Genomic DNA, 23135 nt, shown 5'->3' on the forward strand with positions numbered 1-23135 from the left:
GCAATAAACTAATTTGAAATGCAGGAAAGAAAGATGATTTTGAACTGTTTATTCCTCAGTATATACTTCATCTGCTGAAGATACGCTGCTTTTGTAATGGATCATATATTTGGTGCCTGAGCATGGTTGGAATTCTTCTAACATCTATTTCTTCTAAATAGTAGGAGCTAAATATAAATTTTTAAATTCATTTGGACTCTGGAGTTGGCAGTTTTGTCTTTATGGTATTTGTATGATTCCTTATTTGAACCAACATGAAGTGATTTTTTTTTTGGACTGCAGGATTTCAATGATTCAACATTTTTGGTACACATCAGTGTGGAATATCTGGCACATACAAGTCAAATTTTAAAATCAGATTTTTCCTCTCAGACAAAGTTCCTGTGACAAAATCAAACTGGGCAGTAGTGTACCTCTCAAAGGGTGACAGAGGGAAAAAACTTTTTTTTTGCCAAATCTATTATTTTTGTTTTATTTTGATTAACAGGCCTGGGGTGGTGATTCTTCACTCTGTAGAGAGACATGAGTTACTTCCTCCCACACTGAGGCCAAGCCAGAAGTGCTCAGAGACAACTGAGTCTGCTGTGCACATTTATTGCTGCCACGCCAAGCTAGAAAGTCCTCTTCTGTGATTTCCTCCTTGAAAAGCTCCTGAAGAAATCACTGCACCACATTATGGATATTCTGTAAATTCTTCTGGGCAAGTGGGAAGCAGTCTCCTTTCCTGTAGGGCAGATGCTGCCTAGTCAATGGAAAGCAAAGCACATTGGGTTGTCATTGCCCATGGATACCTGGCTGTTGTGGGAAGGACAGGGTTGACAGAAAAGAAACCAGGGTAATAAAAAGCAAAACACCAAGGTTTCTTAGTCCTTAAATTTCCCAGTAAATGGGCAGTAAAATGTCATGAGTAGTCCTCTCACCGAGCTGTAGCTGCCTGAAAGACAGGAGTCAGGTCTCAGCTATTTGTCTCCCTCTAGGAGAGAGAAAAAGAGGATTAATCCCATCGTGACACAGAATTAGTACTGCCCATTGGAAGTGTGCCACTCTAGTGCATACTGAAAAAGCCTAGCCAGTTCAGAGTCAGAGAATCCTATTTGAAGAACAGAATTACCCAAAAAAACTGGAAGATCAATGTGGGCAAATAAATAACTTGAAAGTGTCCCTATGGAAGAAATTTTACAACTTTTTCTTTCCAAAGGAAATTATTTGGCTAAAGATACCATTACTGCTTCAGTTCAATCTCAATAGAAATCAATAAAATATATTTTTCATTAAAACCAGCGATTACTGAATAACAGGATTTAACTTCCCACCACATCCTATTTCTAGCTGTAGGCCTTTTGAAAATGCAGCAGCATCTCAGTGGCAGAAGTGGCACTGTTGTCTGAGCTCTCTGGTGACAGAGCTTTCCAATAACAGCAAGTCTCATCTTCACCTCTCAGTCAGGGCTGCCAGGGGGGAGTTCAGAACTAAGCCAGGAGGGGCAAAGACATCACTGCATCATCTTCCAGCCCTTCGAAAAAACAAAGAGCACATACTTGGCAGCACTTTAATTTCTATGGTTACTTATGAATAACAGCACAGCTGGGGAACTGTTGCTACAACCCACTAGCAGACATCATTTAAGAGGTCACACTTAAGCAGATTGTCCTGGTTTGGAGTAAATTAGGGAAGAACCTCCAAAAAGTCCCCTAACCAAACCTCCACCACCCCTTCTCCCCCCAGCCCTGGGTTTGGGAAGGAAAATACCTCGGAGAAAAGTGGAAAAACCGGTTTATTGACCAAAAACCACTCCCCAACACCGAATAGTGGGAAAGACGGGTTACTGTGATGAGGAGGGTGCTGACGCGTCTCTGTCTGGCCCGGGACTTCTCCAACTTCTCAGGTCAGGTCAGGTCCGGAGCCGGTTCAAACCTTGGGGGGGGGGGCGGGGGAAGGAAGGAGGGAAAAAAAAAACTAACAGAAGTAGCGGGGGGGAAGAAAAACGGCGGCAGGGGCAGCCGGAGAGCAAAGCAAAGCGAAGCAAAGCGAAGAAGGCAAAGGCAGCCGAGCTAGCAAAAGCAAGAGCCAAAAAACAGTCAAGAAGGAAAAAAGAAAGCCAGAACTGCAGGCTCTCGCCCAAGAAGGTGGGATTCAGCTGCGAGACATAACAACATATCCAAGATATGGGATGGATATATGGGATAGGAGGCAGCTCAACCCACAACACAGATCCATTAAAAAGCACTGCTTTTTTCAGAGATAATAAAACTGAGGACTGTAGGTTGTGCTCTTTATGTTACTATTAAGTGGACTATCCTGCTAGCCATAAATTTGCCCTCATTGTTTCAAAAGCAATAGGAGGAAGGATGGCTCTTTATTTAAGACACCAACCAGGACTGATGATTTGGACAAAACACCTTGATCTCATGATTCACATGGATTTTGTCAGTCACAGATGTTGATGTCTCCCATGCTAATGCAGGCCAGTGCTTCACACAGCTTGGAGAGGCTTTTGGCTGAGGAGATCTGCATCAAGGCTTTGCTTCCTACCAAGGGCACAATAACACAATTTTCCAGCCAAGTCCAGAAAAAATAATTGAGTAACCCTGAATCAGAATGATTTGGGAGCTCTGACACAGACTTCCTGTACAACCTGGGTGAAATGGCTGGTTTGTGCTTTCAGTTTTGATCTTTATTTGTTTCTTAGATAGGGCAGCAGTCGTGAAGCCCTGGTAACTTCACTGTAATACAAAATATCTTCAGTTGGTGGAACAGACTTTCAAAGTGTTTTGGCCAAGGAAAGGTAATTGCTTTGTGTTTCACAGTGTCCTAATCAGGAGGAAGTGAAAGACAAATTCACCCTTATTTGTCTGCTATGCACTTACTGTGGTCTCCTCTGAAGCAAATTCAGTCCTGAACAGCCAAGGATAAAAACTTAAGTATTTCTTTTGCTTTTGCAAATTCAAAAAGGCAGCATGTCTTCAGGGAATGGAAAAACTGTTATTTTACATGTTTATGGGTAGAATTTAAAGGACACTATTAAAAAATATAAAATAATTGCTGAACTTAGAATCACAGAATCATAAATCATGGAATAGTTTGGTTTGGGAGGGGCCTTAAAGATCATCTTGTCCCAACTCTCCCCCCCAACATGGGCAGGGATGTCAGCCTCTGGATCAAGTTTCTGCATTAATGCACTTAGCCTGTGAGTCCACCCACAGAAATGCACTGCTGCGTCAATGAAATGTTGTGTTTTGACATTTTATTCAATGTAATGCATGCTCCACTTCACCTTTATCCTACTCTTAGAAGGCATCTCTTCATGATGAACAATAAGAGCAGGTACTATGTACATGCCTAACTACTAATCTATACAATAATTTTCCTACTGATTGCTGTTTTCTGATCCTGCCTAGAAATTGTAATGGTTTCCTTCCTGAACTCTGTGAAACACAAAAAACCCTTGCTATGCTTCCTGATACAAATGGTAACATTATTATTTTATGACATCTGAAGAAGCTACACATTAACAGAAGCTATACATAAGATGCTAAAGGAACTCTGAAATAAAATTTGATTTTTACCTTCTTTGATTTAATTTTTGAGGCTTTAGGCTCGGTGTTGGCAGCAAGAGAATTTTTGTGGATTTTTAAGTAGCTCTCCTGTCTTCAAATGACCACTGAAACAAACCTGCAGAGAAACAGAAAGCTTGTGAGACAGATTATTGCATTTTTGCTGTAGACTGTTAAAAGCTGAGGTACAAAATGGAAAATTTAGTATTCTGACAAAAAAAAAAAACAACAATGAAGAGCAGTCATAATAACCACTGAAAAATCATAACCTTTTACTTCACATCTGCCACTTAAAATAGAGAAAGAAAACCACATTTCAGGTTTCAAAGTACTTGAAAGCCTTGCAGAAATGCACGTTAAGTGAATTTTATTGTCTTAGTAACACAGACACAAGTACTGCCAGATCATCTTCATACCAACAGGTCCCCAGGGCCTGACTACTGAATAGTTCAGCTTTGCAATCTACCCTATTCCTCAGTGCTCTTCATTAAGCACAATCCCTGACACACTATAAAAGCACACGTCTTAAGACCAGTGAATCTGTCTCTCATTTATATGGATTGCTCACAAAAGTGGTGAGAGCAGGGAATGCCCCGGTGTTTGTAGGGCCATGCCTTTGGTCATGGGCATGACTTTGCTTTTGGGGAGATTTCCCTGCAGCAATATGAGAAGATATGCCAATGGAAACACCACTGGCTCAGGATAGCTTAATAAAAACCAGCAAACTATGCTGCTTGAAATAAAATATTAAACAAAGAGCAGCTGCCTACCCTTCAAGCCAGGGATAAAAGGCAGTGTTGAAGAAGGTTCACAGACTTAATAATTATTGTTAGGAGCAACCACTGAGCCTCTGTTTGCAGTCTTTAGCAGTCTGGACTGGGCTTCCATTTGCACTTTATCAGAGTTAGATGACCAGCTCAGTCTCTCAAACTCCAAAGAGTTGAGGAACTGGCTCTGTTTCTGGGCTTGACCAAGGTGCATCATCTGCTCTTACCTAACACATTGCATAGATAGAGCTGGTCAAGAATGATGCAGCATGCATTAGCAACATGGCTTTAATGGATGCTTTGATTTGTATGCCAAGGAATATAGGAAGAGAGGATATGTAAATGTGTGCTTAGGATATATACTTCCCCTCACAGTGGGAAACCCTCTGCAGCAGTACACGAGCACCACTTCTGAAGCAACAAAGCACAAAATATGTACAGATGACTCCCACCACCTCTGGCTTCACCTTATTCCCCACACAAGTAACTGCACTTTGTTAGCCAATAGGGTCTAGCATTTTCAATGTGTTACAAACTGGCAGATCCAGAAACTCAGAACAACTAACACCTTCCTGCAAAGCTTGGCTCACTAACAACCAGGTCCCAGTATGTGCAACTGCAGCACTTTGCAGGAATGCCCTGTTAACTTTCTGTACACAGCTTTCAGCATGGTCCTGCTTCCCATTTAGTCCAACTACTACAGCAACACATTTTAAACGCTATATACTTAATCTGCCTCTGCCTTCAGCCTTATTCTTGCCATCCTAGGAAAAACCTCCAAAACCCACAATAATTGACAAACTTAAAATTTCTTAGGCCTTCACTTTTCACCTCAGCAATGGAACTCGGTACACAAAACTGAGAACCCTTGTGGACTTTTCACTATATTAGTTCTAGAAGAGGCCTTGCTACAAATTCATTCTTCCTCATGAAACAACATTTCAAGATTTGTCTGCACTTCACTAGTTCTTTGAAATCTCACTTTCCAGTCATGCTTCCACTTACAATAGATTTTCCAGGTATGATAGAAGAACAAAGGAACTAATATCTGCATCCTCATTCAGGATATGGGATAAAGGCACACAACCAGGCTGAAAAGCGGACCAATCACTCTCCATCAGCACTTCTGAGACTTTAGTTTTCTTCCAGAATATTCCTTCCCTACCAGATATTGGCAGGCCTAACAGATGAAAAACAAACTGATGAAAACAAAGGAAGTGGTTGTCTCTCAGCCAAAATGCCTCTACATGAAGGAAATGGCATGGAGCACAGACGTACACCACTGATGGGAAATGGGAGTGTGTCATACTCCGGCCATCCTCCCCATGTATTATCTTGCCCTGTTGCTCAAGGTGTGAATGATCCTGAGCTTTAGAAAGGGAATAGCCAACAGGAGAAGGCATCATGTCTTGACAACTTTGCAAAGTTGAAACCAAGACTGCTCCAGCTAGGGCCTCCAGGCTGTGTAGGAGACAGCATGCTGGAATTTATGAAGCAGGTACTCTCAGAAGTGTTGATGAGTGTTTTGGCACAAATGGTGGTGAAATAGTCCCCCTGCAGGAGGCTGCTCCCTCTCAAGTCATCATGGACAGGAGCTGCCTGTCCCAAGGGGTCGATGCACCACAGAGTGCTTTGATCAGAGTCTTACACGTGCAGTGTAATTTAAACTTGAAAATATTCTTGCATTTGTTTCAAGCATGACATAACTTTCCTGAATACCATCATCCCCAAATAGCACAATGCACTCCCCAAAAAGCTTATTAGAACTTTATACAACGGCATTGTTATTTCCCTCTTGTCGGGGGGGTTTCCTCACCTGAGCTTTAGGTGGTTTAAAGTCCTTGGCCCTCCAAAAAGCCTCGAGTCGCATCCGTGTAAAAAAGCAGAGTCCCCAGGTCTGTTTTCAGGTTTCTCGTGTTGTTTATTATTCGATATCTCAAAATTTTCTCTTCTCCCAGCTGAGGTCCGGACAGCAGCTGGGACACGAGGCGACTCCCCACAGATGGGATGTCCCCTAACATTTATACAGATAATTACGTGCTAGTTATTTACTATTTTGTGCCAATGCCCAGTGCCCACACCAGAAGTGACATTCCACTTCGATCCAATCCACTCTAACTACTTTGTGCCATCACCGCCCCAAAAAATGGAGGACATGGAAGAAGGAGAAGTACATAAGGTACCACCCAAATTCCACCATCTTGTCTGTCGCCGACTGCCCAGTTCCCTGGCAGGGGTCTTCTGGGTGCCGTGACCTTCCCAAGTGAGTCCGCCAATGAGAGACGGCCTCAACCCAGGCGGCACAGGCACTCCTCTAGAGTGATCAGCTCTTTGTGAGATCGCAGAAGCGATCAAGCCTGTCAGCTCTCGCCAGGCTGTGGCTGCCAAAGCAGCTTCCTTCCAGGCAGGGGTTTTACGCAGGTGGCGCAGGAGAAACCACAGGAGCTGGGGGTCTTCTCAGGAGCCTTCTTAATTCTCCGATGACTCTCCGAGGAATGACCCCAAAGGTCTCGGGAGCTGGATTTTTATTCTTAACTCAGGGGGTGGGGTTTACTAAAGCAACCAATAGTGGCGTGGATTGAAAAGTAGCCAATCAGAGAAGGGATCCAAAAAGAACCAATCAGGATACAGAAGTGAGGGGAAGACCACAACAATCAATCAGGGGTAAGGTAATTAACATATCAGAAAGTAACTTTAATTGCCAACTTCAAATAACAAGTGGTTAGACAGCTAGGTTAGGGAAATTCAAGGGCTAGACACCCTCCATGGGAGAGCGGAAGCGTTGCTCCCTCTGCATAGTCTTTGGGGGCCTCCACACTTGTCCCCACTTACTTCTATTCTAAAATTCTAAAACTATTAAATTCTATATCATCTACTGTGCCAAATTACAATTTTCACATCCTGGAGGTTTGTAATTACTTTTGCAATGTTGAAAGCTTTTCCATGGATTAAAATCAAACCCGGTGTTTTCCTGGGCTCTGTGCCAAGGTCTCCAAGCCCCCTGGACCGGCTCCACACCTCCCTGTCCAGAGCTCAAATTCCTTTCCTCAGGTCCCAGGCCATCCAAGGGGATGTCCTAGACTCCAAACATCTCCCCCTCCTGTTTGAAACCAAAAAGACCTCTTTGGGCAGCTTTGTCCATGAGCCGCCGCATGCACTGAAACAGACATGGTATGACCATGAGAAGAATTACAAACCCCAACAGGATGCATAAACCTGTTTTTAAAATTTCCTTCCACAGTGGTGAAAGGTCAAAAAAATTGAACATGCCATCCAGCCATGACCCAGTTACTTCTCCAAGTTTGTTTACACTTTCTTGCAATTGCTTGAGGTTTCATGAATTGATCTGGAATGATCTGACAACTTCATGCCGCACATTCCTTCAACTCTTCACACCCATGTCCATGTGACAGCAAAAGATAATCGATTGCTGCCCTGTTTTGGACAGTTGCTCGTCTTACACTGTCAATCTCCATTAACATATCACTCAGTGTAAGTAGAAAACGGCTCGGGCATGTTTGCTCAGCCAGCAAGCCATGTGGTCCAGTTGTGGTCAAGGCTTCTCCTGATGCTGCCTGCGGTGAAAAAATTGCAACTGCAGTCCTTTGCGCCTTGGTCCAGGTGTGAACACTGTCATCACATTTTGAATCATATGTTGGATGAATCTTTTCTCTTTATGTTCTCACTCTGTCAGCAATGTTATGTTAGGTGTTAACAATGAGAGTCTTCCAATGCTGCATGGATCACCTTTGACATTTGCAGGGACTGCGGGCCAAACTCTGTCCCCACAGATAAAAAAGATTCCTCTTTGCAATTGCACTGGAACATGGTTGGATGGTCTGCTCACCATCTTGGTGTAGTTACACCAAGATGATGCATTTCTATAAATTACATGATTGGGAGTGACGTCTATTGTTTTGTTTCCTGCCACTCCAGGGTAATTAAACTTTACACAAAACTTCATTCTGACCGATCCAAGAATTTCCAATTCCTGTGGTTCAAAAGGAGCCACAGGAAGGAAACTCGTCCAAAGATCACATTTGTCCAAATAATTGTAGGATAAATGATGAGACCTAAAATGCTGCTTCTTTCTTTACCTATGATTAAAATTCTTGACTTTTCCATGAAGTTCCAGTGACTCCGGTTGGTATCACTGCATGATTTTCATTTAAAAACAATCCTATTTTGGAAGCTGCCAAGTCGCATTGTGCCCCTGGTGGCAGCAGGTCTGGATCACTGGGGATCCTGTAGATTGTCCTGCTGAGGGCGTCGGATTGACATTCTCCGACGACTGTCCCGCTTGTGGAATTTGACTTTGAGTCATCGCCATCACTTGTGTCGTCGTGCGCTGACGATTCACACTCTTCTTGGAGTTTCCCGGAAGAGGCAGAGGGTTTCCATCCACATCTGTTTTAAAATGACACTGGCTTGCATGATGCTTTCCTCTTCAGCATCTCGGGCAAATACCTGATGAATCTGCATTCTTTGTGTGCTCCGGGCAGTTTCTCTTGAAGTGACCCTGTTTGCCACATTTGTAACATTGTGCTTTCACAAGTTTCGCCACCATCTCTGCTGTGGAATCATTTTGTCGAAGAGTTGCAAAAGCCTCTTGGAATTTTTCAGTCTGGGCTTGAATGAGTTTCCCTAGACGTTCTCCTAAGATGTCTGCTTGAATGGATGCCACATGCTGCGGTGTTCCTACTTTGCTGCATGCTTCTAACATTTCTGCTAAGGAAGGCTGATCTGGCATTGCACTGATGATACGCTTGCACTCTGTGTTGGCATTTGCAAATGCAAGACTTCGAGCAGATGTGGCTTCGCTCCCTCATCACTGACTTGCCTGTCTATTGCTTGTGTGTGTGAGGCGATCAATGAATGAGGAGAAAGATTCTGATGTGTTTTGCTTTATTTCTGTATAAATACTTTCTTGGAACTCCTGCTGGTGAAATTTGTAGGATTGCTTTTTTTGCTGATTCTTTTATATCTGTTAACACTTCTCGTGGTAAATCTCTTGCTTGACGACGTGGCTCATCATTTAGTGGATCACCTGCCATTTCTGCCACAGTGATACCCTGCATTTGGTCCTCTTTGATATCTTCTCCTGAGGTCTTCAAGAGCTTTTCTCCATTTTGCTTCCCAGATAAGGATTTGTGAATCTGTAAAAATCATCGAAGCAATGGATCTGAGGTCAAAAGGTGTTAAGTCATATGTATTAAATGTTGCCTTCAAAAGCTGCTTGAAGTACGGGGATCCCAATCCATTATCACGGATGGCTTTTATCAAGTCTTTGATCATATCATGATCCAATCTCTCCCATCTAGCATTCTGACCTTGTGCATCGTATGCCACTGGCAATATTAAACTTCTTCTGCCTGCTGAAGTAAGTTCTTTTAATACTTCTTTCTTTGTCTCAGTCCAATCTGTTGCACTGGATATCTGTGCATCAGACATCTGTGAATTTTCAGAAAAAGGAATTAATTGTTGTGATTTCGATGGTGACACTGCTCTTCCTGTTCCGGAGTCTACCTTTATTTGTTGTTTGTTCCCATCTTCTTGAGATGTGATCCCTTCATCCTTGAGGGATATTTCTCTTTTTGACATTTCTCTCCCTTCTAGTTGAGGGGTAAAAAGCTGAGATTGTTGTGCAGCACGTGATCCTTGTGCAGCATTACCAAGACAAAAGGTTGAGCCATCAGATAGCTGGAAGGTAACTGAAGAAAGCATCTGTGGAGTTAACTGAAGAGGAGCTTGATTGCCTTTTGGTGGAAGGAGCACTTGAGGGAATTGAATGTTTGAATCTGGGTTGAATTCCAAAGCTGTTTCTTTAAATTGTGGAAAAATTTGTTTCATGAAATCTTGAGATAATAAAATTGAAGAAGCTTGAGATGAAGGACATGCAGTTGTTGACCTGAAAGGAATGCCTTGTGAAGCAGTAATATGAATCATGTTGTCATCTGTGGCAAATGCTTGTTGTTGCAGTTGAGTTGCTGCATGGTCCTCTGAAGTTGACAACGGCTTCATTTGTTCTTGTTGGAATTGTTGCTTTGGAGAATAAATCTGTTTTTTATATGTGACTGGGAAAAAATGATGCAATGTGGCTGTTTGGCCACTAGGCAGCGCTGTTGCTTACATGGCTGGGTGTGGAAGTCGCCGTGGCTGCTGTAATTGTGCAGTCCCGCCACTAGGAGGCGCTGGTATCGCGATAACCAGACCCTGCCGATCGTTTGATATTTTGTCCGGGATCTCTTCAACTATTTCTGACAGAAGACGCTGTGCTTGTAACAAACTCCTCCGTTTCTAGATCTCTGGCAAACACTGCAGTGATGTTTGGATGTGCACCCATTGCCTGAACGAGCCAGCTAATACTGAGTCACTGAGTGGCTGCTGTGTTGGTATTGAGGCGCAGCTCGTGGGCGGGGTCATAGTTTGTGGCGTCTGCTGTGAGGAGGCGGCCCCTTGGAGAAATTCTCCGCCCTGGCCCAACCCCATCAACATTTGCACCGCCCCCGCCTGCTCCGATCCTGCTTGCATCGTCCCGGCACCGCCCTGGGAGGTGTTCTCTCTCGACCCGCCCCGGGGGCCGCCCCGTCTCGCTCGCCATCGGGGTTTACCCCACCCGCAGCGAGACTACGGCTTGGGATACATCCCACCCCCACTGCGCCTGCGCCAACGTGAGCCGCGAGCGCCTCTGGGGTTTGCAGTGCACGGCTCTGCGCCTGTGTCTGCACCGCCCTTCCTGGCTCTCTGCCCACACCTTGCAATGTGGACACAATTTTGTCCATTTCGCTTCCCGTAGCCTCCATCATCACCCTACGCCGAACTACCGGCACGGGCTTTTCCTCCCATTTTGTCCCGGTCTCGCGGTCCGCGAAATCCCGACGGTCGCCCGCGAGTTGTTTTCCCCGCGATCCGCTCCCCCCTGACATGATGTGTTTTTCTGCTGCCCCCCGCACGTTCCGTGTCCGCGCCGTGAGATTGTTCCCGGCGCAATTGACTCGCATCGCTTGGCGTCCTTGTGCTGCGGTGTATCTCCCGCCGCCGGCGCGATTTGGGGTTTGTTTTCCCTGCTCTGGTGTTTGGCTCACTCCCCCTCCCCTGTTGTGTCTGTCCTTGCTCGAGTGGAGGAAGGGATGGCGAAAGCGATTCGCGCGGTGTCTGGGGAGGGGTAAACGGACTTCTAGATGGAATCCGATCTAAATCTTCCCGTTCCCCCCCGGGGAAATTATCCCATGTCCAGGGGACATGCTCAAAAGAAAGCATGTCTCTATCCTGATCGCTGAGATGAAGTACAATTTTTTTCTTTCCTGGGACTGGCATCGGGGAATCAGGTTTCAGAATTTGAGGCTCCGAGATAAGCTCTTGTGATTTATGTGCCTCATCTTGGAGGAGCTGCTGGCTCTCTCCTGCTGCTATAACCTGGGGAAGCGGCTGGCTATCCCCTCCTCCCACATTCTCACTAGGAGATATGGGACCTGCCTGCTGCTGAGAAGCAGCTGGCTGCTGTTCAACAGAAGAAACATGGCTCTGTTCCTCCCACGCAGCCCTCCGCTGCTGTAGAGAAGGAGGAACTGCCTTTTATTACGTGAAATTGCCTCTAGCATGATTCTCCCTGCCTGCAATAGCTTCGCAGCTGTTTTATCCTTTTTAGTTGCCCTGTGGTACAACTCCCTATTTGCCTCTTGCCAAAATGCCGTCTCAATAGGACGTGGGTTTCACAATGTGGAAAGTTACACCGAACCCACAAAAGCAGAGCTTGAAGCTCCTTTTCAGGAAGGCCTGCAGGATGTGCAGACATAACTACTCATAAAGCGGATAGGATCTTAAGTTGTTCCTGGGAGACTCTCACCCCCATGTGTTCTAAATTTGACCGGTCTCACCAAAATTGAAGAACAGGGTGCAGATGTTCTCAAATTCGTCCCGGAGGTGTCCTGATCACCGACCAGCAGATCTCAGGGTGACGAATCCAGGGCCCTTGGAGTTCGTCTGTCCGAGGCGAAGTTGAAGTCAGCTGCTGTGGCCACAAATCTTCCCCTGTCTTCTCTGGATTTCTTCCTGGCTTTAGAGGGCTTTGTGCGTTCACTGGAAAGCACCCAGTGAAGCCAATTCTTGGTGAGGTGCCCCCTTGGTGCCCACCCAGGGACGCCAGATGTCGGGGGGGGTTTCCTCACCCGAGCTTTAGGTGGTTTAAAGTCCTTGGCCCTCTAAAAAGCCCTGAGTCGCGTCCGGTGTAAAAAAGCAGAGTCCTCAAGATCTGTTTTTAGGTTTCTCGTGTTGTTTATTATTCGATATCTCAAAATTTTCTCTGCTCCCAGCTGAGGTCCGGACAGCAGCTGGGACACGAGGCGACTGCCCCACAGATGGGATGTCCCCTAACATTTATACAGATAATTACGTACTAGTTATTTACTATTTTGTGCCAATGCCCAGTGCCCACACCAGAAGTGACATTCCACTTCGGTCCAATCCACTCTAACTACTTTGTGCCATCACCGCCCCAAAAAATGGAGGACGAGGAAGAAGTACATAAGGTACCACCCAAATTCCACCATCTTGTCCCCATTTACTTCTATTCTAAAAATTCTAAAACTATTAAATTCTATATCATCTACTGTGCTAAATTACAATTTTCACATCCTGGAGGTTTGTAATTACTTCTGCAATGTTGAAAGCTTTTCCCATGGATTAAAATCAAACCCGGTGTTTTCCTGGGCTCTGTGCCAAGGTCTCCGAGCCCCCTGGACCGGCTCCACACCCCCCTGTCCAGGGCTCAAACTCCTTTCCTCAGGTCCCAGGCCATCCAAGGGGATGTCCTGGACTCCAACACTATAACAATTATTAGAATATAGTGGTCTAGGAAGCAATTTGGAAGTAAACAGGGCCTTGTTGCTGGAGTTGTTTGAGCCCCTTCCAGGCAGAGCCTCCTGCTCCAGCAAGAACTGCCTTTCCTGTGCCAGGAGCAGGTCAGATCCCACTGCAGGAAAAGCCCCAGGCCAGCCCCAACACAGTGAAGGGCTCGGGCACAAGGGCAGAGTGCCGTGCTGGGAGCTGTGCCAGGGAGAGCCTGAGGCACCAAAGGCCCCTTGGCAGCAGCAGCTGCTCCCAGGCCATGGCCAGAAGCCTCCCTTGGCCACCGGCCTGGTGGCCACCACTGCAGAGCTGCTGCTTCAGGGCTCATTTGTGCCTGGGCTCTGCCCCAGCCCACAGAGTGTCACCTCAGCCCTGACTCTGGCACAGCCGCTGTGCCTGAGCCCTGCAGAGCCTAAAGGTCACCTGTGCCCCCCTGGCTCTGGCAGCCCCTGGGGCAGGGGGGAAAGGCCAGAGAAGGGGCTGGCTTTGGCTGCTGGATGTGGGCTCCAGCAGAGACAAGGAGGAGCCAAGGGATGGGAAATGAGCCCAGTGAGCAGCCCTTGTCCCCATGCAACCTTGGGATGGTTTGGATGGGAAGAGCTCTGCAGTGCTCATCTCCTCCAAACCCCTGCCATGAGCAGGGACATCTTTCAGCAGATCAGGTGGTTCAGAGCCCTGTCCCAGCGGGACTGGAATGTTTCCAGGAATGGGGCATTGACCACCTCCCTGGGAACCTGTCCTGCTGGATCACCAACCTCACCATCAAAATTTTTTTCTATATTGCTCCTTATCTGAACCTCCCTTCCTTTAGTTTAAAACCACCACCCTCTATCTAATTGGGACAGGCCCTACTCAAACCTTTGTCCACCATTGCATTCCCAAGGAGCCGGGTTTCCATGGCAATTGGCAGGACAGGTGAGCCACGTGTGGTGTCCCAGGGAGGGCTGCCATGGAAACAGTGGCCAGCACAGCCCCTTTCTGTCTGCCTTAGCTGCCTTTGGCCCTGGCAGTGGCATTTGCTGCTGGTTCCGTGGCGCCTGAGCAGCCAGCGCGGCACAGGGCAGGTGGCCATGGCACAGCCCCCAGCAAGGGATCCCCTCTGCCTCTGGCCACTGACACCAGCCCTGAACAAGGGGCCCAGGCAGTGGGCTCAGGCCACTGGCCATGGCCACAGCCCCTTGCCATGGCCCAGGGCAGCTTGGCATGATGATCCACCCTCACTCCTGGCCCAGCCCAGGCCTGCAGTGCCCTTCCCCACAGCCTGTCTGCACAGAAGCACTTCCAGGGCTCTCTGCATTTCCCTTGCCCTCACTCTGGGCTCACTCACACATGTCCCAACAACCCACCTGCAGCTTGTGTGGTTGGATAGGGATAGGCGAGCGGAAGATTTCGGGCTGTAACAGGAAGGAAAGAGATACTTCAACCTCCCTAAGATAAGCTATCTCTAAAGGAATGTAGACCCTTACTAACATGTGCCAGTACTTTTCCACTCCTTCTTCTCACCCAGGAAATGTGGCAATACCCCTCTGACGTAGTAAAGACCCCAGAGAATATAAACTACATTTTTAAGTTAATAAAAGCCTTTGTAACCGTCTGCCACGTTGGTATTTGCGTTTGTTACTAGGCTCGGTGGTACCAGCAGAATGTACACGCTGTGCTGTCGGTTCTGAAGACCAAGCCTCCACAGTTGCTGAAAAGAAACAGCAACAAGTGGTGCCGAAACCCGGGAAAGGAAAGAAAGGAGACCTTGGCGGACGGGATCTGTGCTTGGAAAGGACACAGCGGGCAGTGGTCGGCAGGCCCGACCTCCTGCGAAGGAGAAGAGAAAAAGGGGGACGCCCCAGGGACCCGCGAATGGCATGGAAGCCTTAGCGAAAGTCGTAAGTCTGATTGCAGCCCACTCGAAAGTACCGTGGGACCAAAGAGATATATTTCTTGCTATTGCGAAATTATCGGATTTAGGTGCGATTTCACGCCCCCTAGACATATTAAATTCAGAGGGGTGGGAGAGATATACCGCTGCCCTGGCTGAAGATACAAAAGCCACCGGCAGCGGAAAAGTTTTAAAAGCATGGGGAAAAGCTGAGAAAGCGTTGCGGGAAGCAATAGAAGAACAAGAAACTTGGAACGCTGCAAAAACATGTTTATTTGCCGTTACGCAGCCGGGGAAAGGGGACCGCAGGGCCGCGGAAACCCCCGGAGGAATGCAGGGAGCGAGGGAGGGGGGCTACAGTGCCGCGGAACCCCCCGGGGAAATGCGGGAAGAGGACGCGTTACCCCCCTCCCCGAACGCATGCCTGAACCCCCCGGAGCCCACAGGAGAACCCCAGACCCTCCCGCGGGAACCCCCGGATCCGAACCTCCCCGAAAAAAACGTGGTTTTCCCGATCATTCCTCCCCGCCGCGTCCAGGGTCCAAGCGTATCCGATAGCGGCACCTCGCCGGGTTCAGCGGCACTCCCGCTAGGCGCGCCGGGCTGTGACTCCCTGGCAGAGCCCGAAACCGCGGTTTTTCCGACCGCCGAGTCACGGCGCAGGAACGCGCGAGGCTTTTCTGGGGACAACTCGCGCGGGAAGCGCGAGACGCCGAGAAAAAAAGCCAGTGCCGCTGCGCAGACGGCAGCCCCGCTGCTACCACCCCTGCCATATGGCCAAGATGGCGCCGACCGTCTAGCGCGGGGGCAGGGCGGTCGATCGCCACTGCCGCCGCCGCCATGTGGCCAAGATGGCGCTGACGGTCCAGAGCGGGGGCAGGGCGGCGGACCACATGGCGGGGGAAACCCGGAAGCGCGAAACCCTGCGACTGCGCATGCGCAGGAGACTGGCGGAAGTCCGGAGCTGCCGGTCTACACAGCGCACTCGCGGGAGAGTGAGGGGGGGCAGACACGCGATCGGAAGCCGCTCCCAATGTCACCTTATAAGGGAGTGCGCGAGCCCAGGGGCTGGGTATGGGACTGCCCCCACGAAACGCGCCGGCGCCACCCCCGGGAGGAGGGGAGGGGCCTGGCGCGGGAGGCGGAACGGGGCCGAAACCGAGGGGACGACCGAACCCACCCGAGGAAGGCGGAACGGGAGCGGAGCCCGACCAAAAGGCATAGCAAACCGGAAGCCCACCATCAGTCTGCTTCCGACACGGAAGGGAGCCACAGCTCCGCGGCTAGTTATACAGAGAGCTCCGAGTCCTATTCGGAAACGGAGATAACAGAATTTATTAGGTTTACAGCGAAACCGAGTAAAGCTTTTAACAATGTAAGGGAACAAACTCAGTGCAAACCGATTGGAGAAAAATAAAACTAGCTTGCGCCGAATGAGAACCCGCGGCTGCGATACATGCATTCACGGTAAGAGTTACCGGTTCCCGGCAGAATCAAAGGCGAACCTACACCCCGCTGAGCACACAAGAAGTTCAGATTGTGGTAAAAGCGGTGCAGGAAAGAGGAATTAATTCAGCCCTTGTGTCCACGCTGATAGATGGTCTTTTTAGCAATGATGATATGCTGCCGTTTGATATCTCACAGGTAACCCGTATGTTTTTTGACGGGACAGGGTTGATTGTATTTCAGCAGGAGTGGTCAGACCATTGCACAGCTGCCCTAGCTCAAGCCTCAGGGCAGGGACAGCCTCTCCATGGCTCCACCCTGTCCAGGCTACTTGGCAAACATGATGATGTGGTTACGCCACAAAACCAAGCCGCGCACCTCACAGCAGAGGAGGTGAAAGCAACAACCAGAGCAGCTAGGGAGGCCATAAGAGCGGCTTCTCGGGTAGTGGACAAATCAACACCATGGTCCACGATTAAGCAGGGGGAAAGTGAAAGCTTCACACATTTTGTAGATCGTTTGCAAGCTGCAATTGACTCTTCTACCCTGCCTGCAGCTGCAAGAGGACCTGTGGTGACTGATTGTCTGAAACAACAGTGTAACACTGTCACCAAGGATATCCTGCGCTCTCTGCCAGCAGAGGCCAGCTTGGCTGACATGATCAAACATGTAGTAAAGGAAGAACACCTAATACCCATGCAGGCAGCGGTTCATACCATAACCAATGCCATGGCATGCTTGAGGTGTGGCCAAGCAGGTCATGTAGCAGCAAGCTGTCCTCAGTCAGCACAGCGGCCCGTGGCAGCACCCTCGACTCAACAGCGCCAGAGACCCACCTGTTGGAACTGTGGGAGAAAAGGTCACATGGCCAAGGAATGCAGATCCAAGCCCCAGGGAAACGGAAGGGGGAGGGGGCGTGCGAGCCATACTCAGCCTCCTCCCACTGCGAGATGGCCCAGCCTTCCCAATACCCAGTGGGGCAGGAGACCTTCATACCCCATATATATACAAGAACCAGTCAGTATCTCATCCCCGCCAGCCATTCACTGGCAGAACCATGCACCACCAGCAGCAATTACGCACCCTTCACCGCCACAAACTGCGCCAGCGTCACAGGGTCAGCAGGGGACGTCCCAGAGCGGAACCCCTGGGTGACCCTGGTCATGAAAGTAGGGAAGGAGTCCATGAGGGTGTGGGGGACATGTCAACTCTACGGCAGTCAGGACCCTCACGTTTTAGGGCTTCAGTTTTTGGCAGACACTGGATCAAACTGCACCATTTTTCCTCAATCACACTGGCCCAGACATTGGCAAATTAAAGAAGTCCCTCCTGTGAACGGGGTGGAGAGACAATCCAGGGCATAGAAAAGCACCCAATTAGTAGCTATAACACTCCACACAAAAAAGGGGCCAGAACAGTTGCCATTTACCCTTACATTTTGCAAGATTCTCCACCCTTAATAAAAAGGGATGTCCTGGCTATGCTCGGAGTCAGAATTACAAATTTATAATGAGGGCCACTGCCTTACACCCTCTGCTGCCGATCAAATTGACTTGGAAATCATCAGACCCTGTATGGGTTGAGCAGTGGCCCCTGCCCGAGCCTCGACTGGCAGCTTTAATAGAACTGGTTGAGAGGGAACTGCAAAAGGATCATATAGAACCCTCCGTAAGTCAATGGAACACGCCTGTGTTCCCAATTCCCAAAAAGTCTGGAAAGGGCTATCGCTTAGTCCACGACCTGAGAGAAGTGAATAAAACAATCCGACCCATAGGTCCAGTTCAGACACTGTTACCCATGAACTCAGCTATTCCTGAAGGACAGCCATGTGCAGTATTGGACATTAAAGACTGTTTCTTTTCAATACCTTTGCATCCTGAGGACAGGGAACGATTTGCCTTTTCCGTGGTTTTCCCGAATGGCAAGCGGCCCAGCCTGCGTTTCCAGTGGAAAGTGCTACCTCAAGGTATGGTCGACAGCCCAACCATCTGCCAGATCACCGTAGACAAAGCGTTGACGCCAGTCCGACGCTCTTATCCCGCTGCCACCATCATCCAGTACATGGACGACATCCTGGTCTCAGCACCATCAGTGAGCCAAGTGGATCATCTGGTATCCAGGATCACAGAGATCCTCCAGGCCAACGGCTTCGAGATCGCGAGCGCGAAGATCAAGAGAGGACCCTGCGTCACCTTCCTAGGAGTGGGAATCACAAGCTCCTACGTGACACCTCCCAAGGTGAAAGTCCACCGAGACGTCAAGACGCTCCACGACGTGCAACGCCTGGTAGGATCGCTGCAGTGGCTTCGCAACATCGTCCTGATTCCTCCTGAGGTCATGGACCCTTTGTATGACCTCCTGAAAGGAAAGCACCCCTGGGAACCCAAGGAGCTGACACCGCAAGCAGCGAGCTCCCTCGACTTCATCGAACCGCAGATGTCCACTGGCACACTTGCCAGATGGAACCCAGCGATGCCCCTGGACTTATACGTGCACTTCACACCAAAGGGGGGAGTGGGAGCATTGGCCCAAGGACTTTCTGAAAAGGCCCGACCGATCCAATGGGTGGTCCTTGGAAGACCTGCTCGTGCATTTTCCCCAGCAGTAGAATGCATCGCTAACCTCATCATGAAAGGCAGGAAACTCGCCTTGAAACACCTGGGGACCGAGCCAACGAGAATCCACCTTCCTTTTCGCAAGCAACCGACCACAGAATCAACCACAATTTCGGAGCATCTAGCACTTGCTCTCATCGGATTTGGAGGAGAAATCTCCTACTCCACCAGACCACCCTGGACTCAGCTGCTGACCATAGTCGACATAGACTTGCCACCAAAGGTCATGGACAGACCACAGCCAGGACCAACAGTCTTCACAGACGCTTCCTCCACGACTTCTACTGCGACAGCAGTGTGGCAAGCAGGAGAGCAATGGCATTGCATCAAAGCATGTGACCCCACACTGTCAGTGCAGCAATTGGAAGCAACAGCAGTAGTCCTGGCGTGTGGACTCTTCCAAGAGGAGCACCTTAACATCGTAACAGACTCTATATTCGTGGCAAGGCTCTGCCTAGCCATGGCAGGACCAGGTGTGTCAACATCAGCAGCAGCTCTAATGCTAGAAGAAGCACTCTCCTCACGAAAGGGCACTGTATCCGTCATTCACGTCAATAGCCACAACCCAGTCAAAGGTTACTTCCAGATCGGTAACGACAAGGCGGACGCTGCAGCGAAAGGCGTCTGGACGTTGCAGGAAGCTCGTCAATTGCACGAATCCCTCCACATGGGACCCAAAGCACTGGCAAAGAGATGCGGAATCACAACAGCGGATGCTAAACATGTAGTGGCTACCTGCCCTCACTGCCAGAAGTCACCCCTGTGGACTAGTGGGGTTAAGCCAAGAGGTCTTAAGCCCTCAGAAATCTGGCAGTCGGACTTCACCTTGTGTCAGCTGCTGAAGCCTCGAGCATGGCTTGCAGTAACAGTGGACACGTTCAGTGGAACGATCGTAGCCACTCAGCATCACAAGACCAACTCTAAAGCCACAATCCAGCACTGGCTGACAGCCATGGCGTGGCTTGGTATCCCCAAGCAGATCAAAACAGACAATGGTTCCAATTTCATTTCTAAACCAGTGCAGGAATTCGCCTCCAAATGGGGGATCACACTAGTGCAAGGTATCCCATATAACAGAACCGGGCAGGCTATAGTCGAGCGGGCAAATCAAACCCTGAAAACCAAGATAGAGGTGCTGGCAAAAGCAGAAGGCTTTACCAATTCCATTCCCTCAGGAGAGCAGGCGCGTATATTGGCAACCGCATTGATAGCATTGAATCAATTCCCTAGAGGAAATGAAGCAAACAATCCCATTCAAAAACACTGGGCCTCCAGAGCGCTAGAGGAGGGCCCACAGGTTGTAATTAAAAATGAGCTGGGTGACTGGGAACGGGGCTGGAGATTAATGCTTACAGGGCGAGGGTATGCAGCTGTCAAAAAAGACAGAAAAATCAGGTGGTGTCCTATTAAATCAATCAAACCTTATCTTCACAGTGAACAGGATGAGACTAATGAGAACTGTGAGTTTCTGTTTACAGGACATGCTGGTGGGGCGTCCACGTAACGCGTACATGCCTCTCCCAGAGGAACGAAACACACCACCAAGCCGTCAGAAAGCACCAGAGAAACCCGCGCGGGTGATACCCAAGCACCAACGATATGCCTGTGTGATTTTGTTATTGGGGTTTGTCGCCAGAGGACAAGCCAGCCCAGATTACTACCCACATCAGCCGTTCAAGTGGGTCATAAGACACCTTACCAGCGACAAGGTGCTCAAAGACATCATCACACCAAACACTCCATCCTTCGTGCTCCGTATTACCGATCTGTTTCAAAGACAACCAAAGGTAGATCCCTATTCTCCACACTCATCACACATGTACCTATCCTCTTAGTGCCCAGCTTCAAACGCAAGAAAAAGTTATTGTAACAACCCCGGGTGGGGATATTGTGGGCATTGGGGCTGCGAAACCATAGTAACAGATGCCAGGCCGTCAGGGCCTGGATGGGACCCACAAGAGCCCGACAAGTTCCTACAGTTCACCTGGGCACTCGCATGTTGTAAAACACCTCTCTCTGTACAAGGAAACTCCTACCGATACAGCTATAAAATCCCTAAAATTCGAAAATGCATATACTATAACATGACAGTCTTGCAGCCCAATCATCCTAGTTGGACAGTGGGTAAAGCATAGACAGTGGTCCTTCAAGGGTCGAAAAAGTGGGTGAATGTGCGAATTACCAGGCTCCAACCCTCAGCATCCCGAGCAGTTGGACCCAACAAGATAATTAAAAGCACGCAGACAAAGAGAAACATGACCTACCCCAAAGCTGTACCCACAAGCATCACCAAAATCCCAACTAGCAATGCAAAAACCTTTCAGATGGACCGTTTAGCCAGGTCAGACCCAGACCCAATCCTTCGTTTGTTAAAAGCTACCTTCCTATCCTTGAACGAATCTAACCCTAACCTAACCAATTCCTGTTGGCTTTGTTATAATGTCCAACCCCCTTTCTATGAAAGAGTTGCTTTAAACACCCCATTCAGTTACTCCACAGCTGATGCACCTCACCAGTGCAGATGGGACACACCCCGCAGAGGTATTACCCTAAGTCAAGTCACAGGCCGAGGCGAATGCTTTGGTAATGCAACCCTAGCTGAGCAAAAAGGGAATGTCTACACCAGAGTTGTAAAGCCTAACAGAAAGAATAATAAGTGATAAATTCCAGCTGCGTCTGCAATGTGGGTTTGTCAGAGGTCTGGAGTAAGTCCGTGTGTATTTCTTCCCAAGTTCAATGATTCTAACGACTTCTGTGTCCAAGTTCTGATTGTTCCTAGGGTCCTGTACCACTCAGACGAAGAAGTGTACAGCCTTTTCGAAGAATCTAACAGACTCCACAATAGAGAGATACTGACAGGTGTAACTATCGCAATGCTGCTCGGCTTGAGAGCAGCCGGCACGGCCACAGGTGTTTCGGCCCTGGCAACCCAACACCAAGGTCTGTCTCAGCTACAAATAACGATAGACGAAGACCTGCAGAGGATTGAGAAATCCATTTCCTACTTGGAGAAGTCAGTTTCGTCGCATTTAGAAGTGGTCCTGCAGAACAGGCGAGGACTGGACCTCCTGTTCATGCAGCAAAGAGGTCTGTGTGCTGCCTTAAAAGAGGAATGCTGCTTCTATGCGGACCACACCGGAGTTGTCAGAGACTCCATGGCAGAACTCCGAAACAGACTGGCTCAGAGACAGAAAGATAAGGAAGCTCAGCAAGGCTGGTTCGAATCCTGGTTTAACCAATCCCCATAGTTAACCACTTTAATATCCACTTTGGTAGGCCCATTGGCAATGCTACTTTTAGCTGTTACCTTTGGACCATGCCTGCTGAACAAGATAGTCTCATTTGTCAAAACTCGCCTAGATCAGACTAACATTCTGTTCATAGGCCAACATGAAATGCTGTGAATTTATCAGGAAATATTGCCAGTCACAAGATTTCCCAAACTTGCCTGGCAAAAAACTCACTCAGGTTTCCAAACTCCTTTTTCCCTTGTTAAACCCTAACCTTCTACCTCATTTAGTGCCTATATCTATATATATATGTGTATAACTACCTCGTTCTTTTGTGAAAGAGGGGGGGAGAGATGTGGTTGGATTGGGATAGGCGAGCGGAAGATCTCGGGCTGTAACGGGAAGGAAAGAGATACCCCAACCCCCCTAAGATAAGCTATCTCTAAAGGAATGTAGACCCTTACTAACATGTGCCAATACTTTTCCACTCCTTCTTCTAACCCAGGAAATGTGGCAATACCCCTCTGACGTAGTAAATACCCCAGAGTGTATAAACTACATTTTTGAGTTAATAAAAGCCTTTGTAACCATCTGCCACGTTGGTATTTGCGTTTGTTACTAGGCCCGGCAGTACCAGCAGAATGTACACGCCGTGCTGTCTGTTCTGAAGACGAAGCCTCCACAGTTGCTGAAAAGAAACAGCAACAAGCTTGGAATTGCAAGGAGTTCAAAGCTTGTCTGTCCTTCAGGAGTTGGTCTAATTCTGCCTTTGGCCAACTCTGGATTTGTGTTTATTGCAGAAC

The sequence above is a fragment of the Sylvia atricapilla genome, chromosome W, assembly GCF_009819655.1.
Source record: "Sylvia atricapilla isolate bSylAtr1 chromosome W, bSylAtr1.pri, whole genome shotgun sequence".
Classification (NCBI taxonomy): Eukaryota; Metazoa; Chordata; class Aves; order Passeriformes; family Sylviidae; genus Sylvia; species Sylvia atricapilla.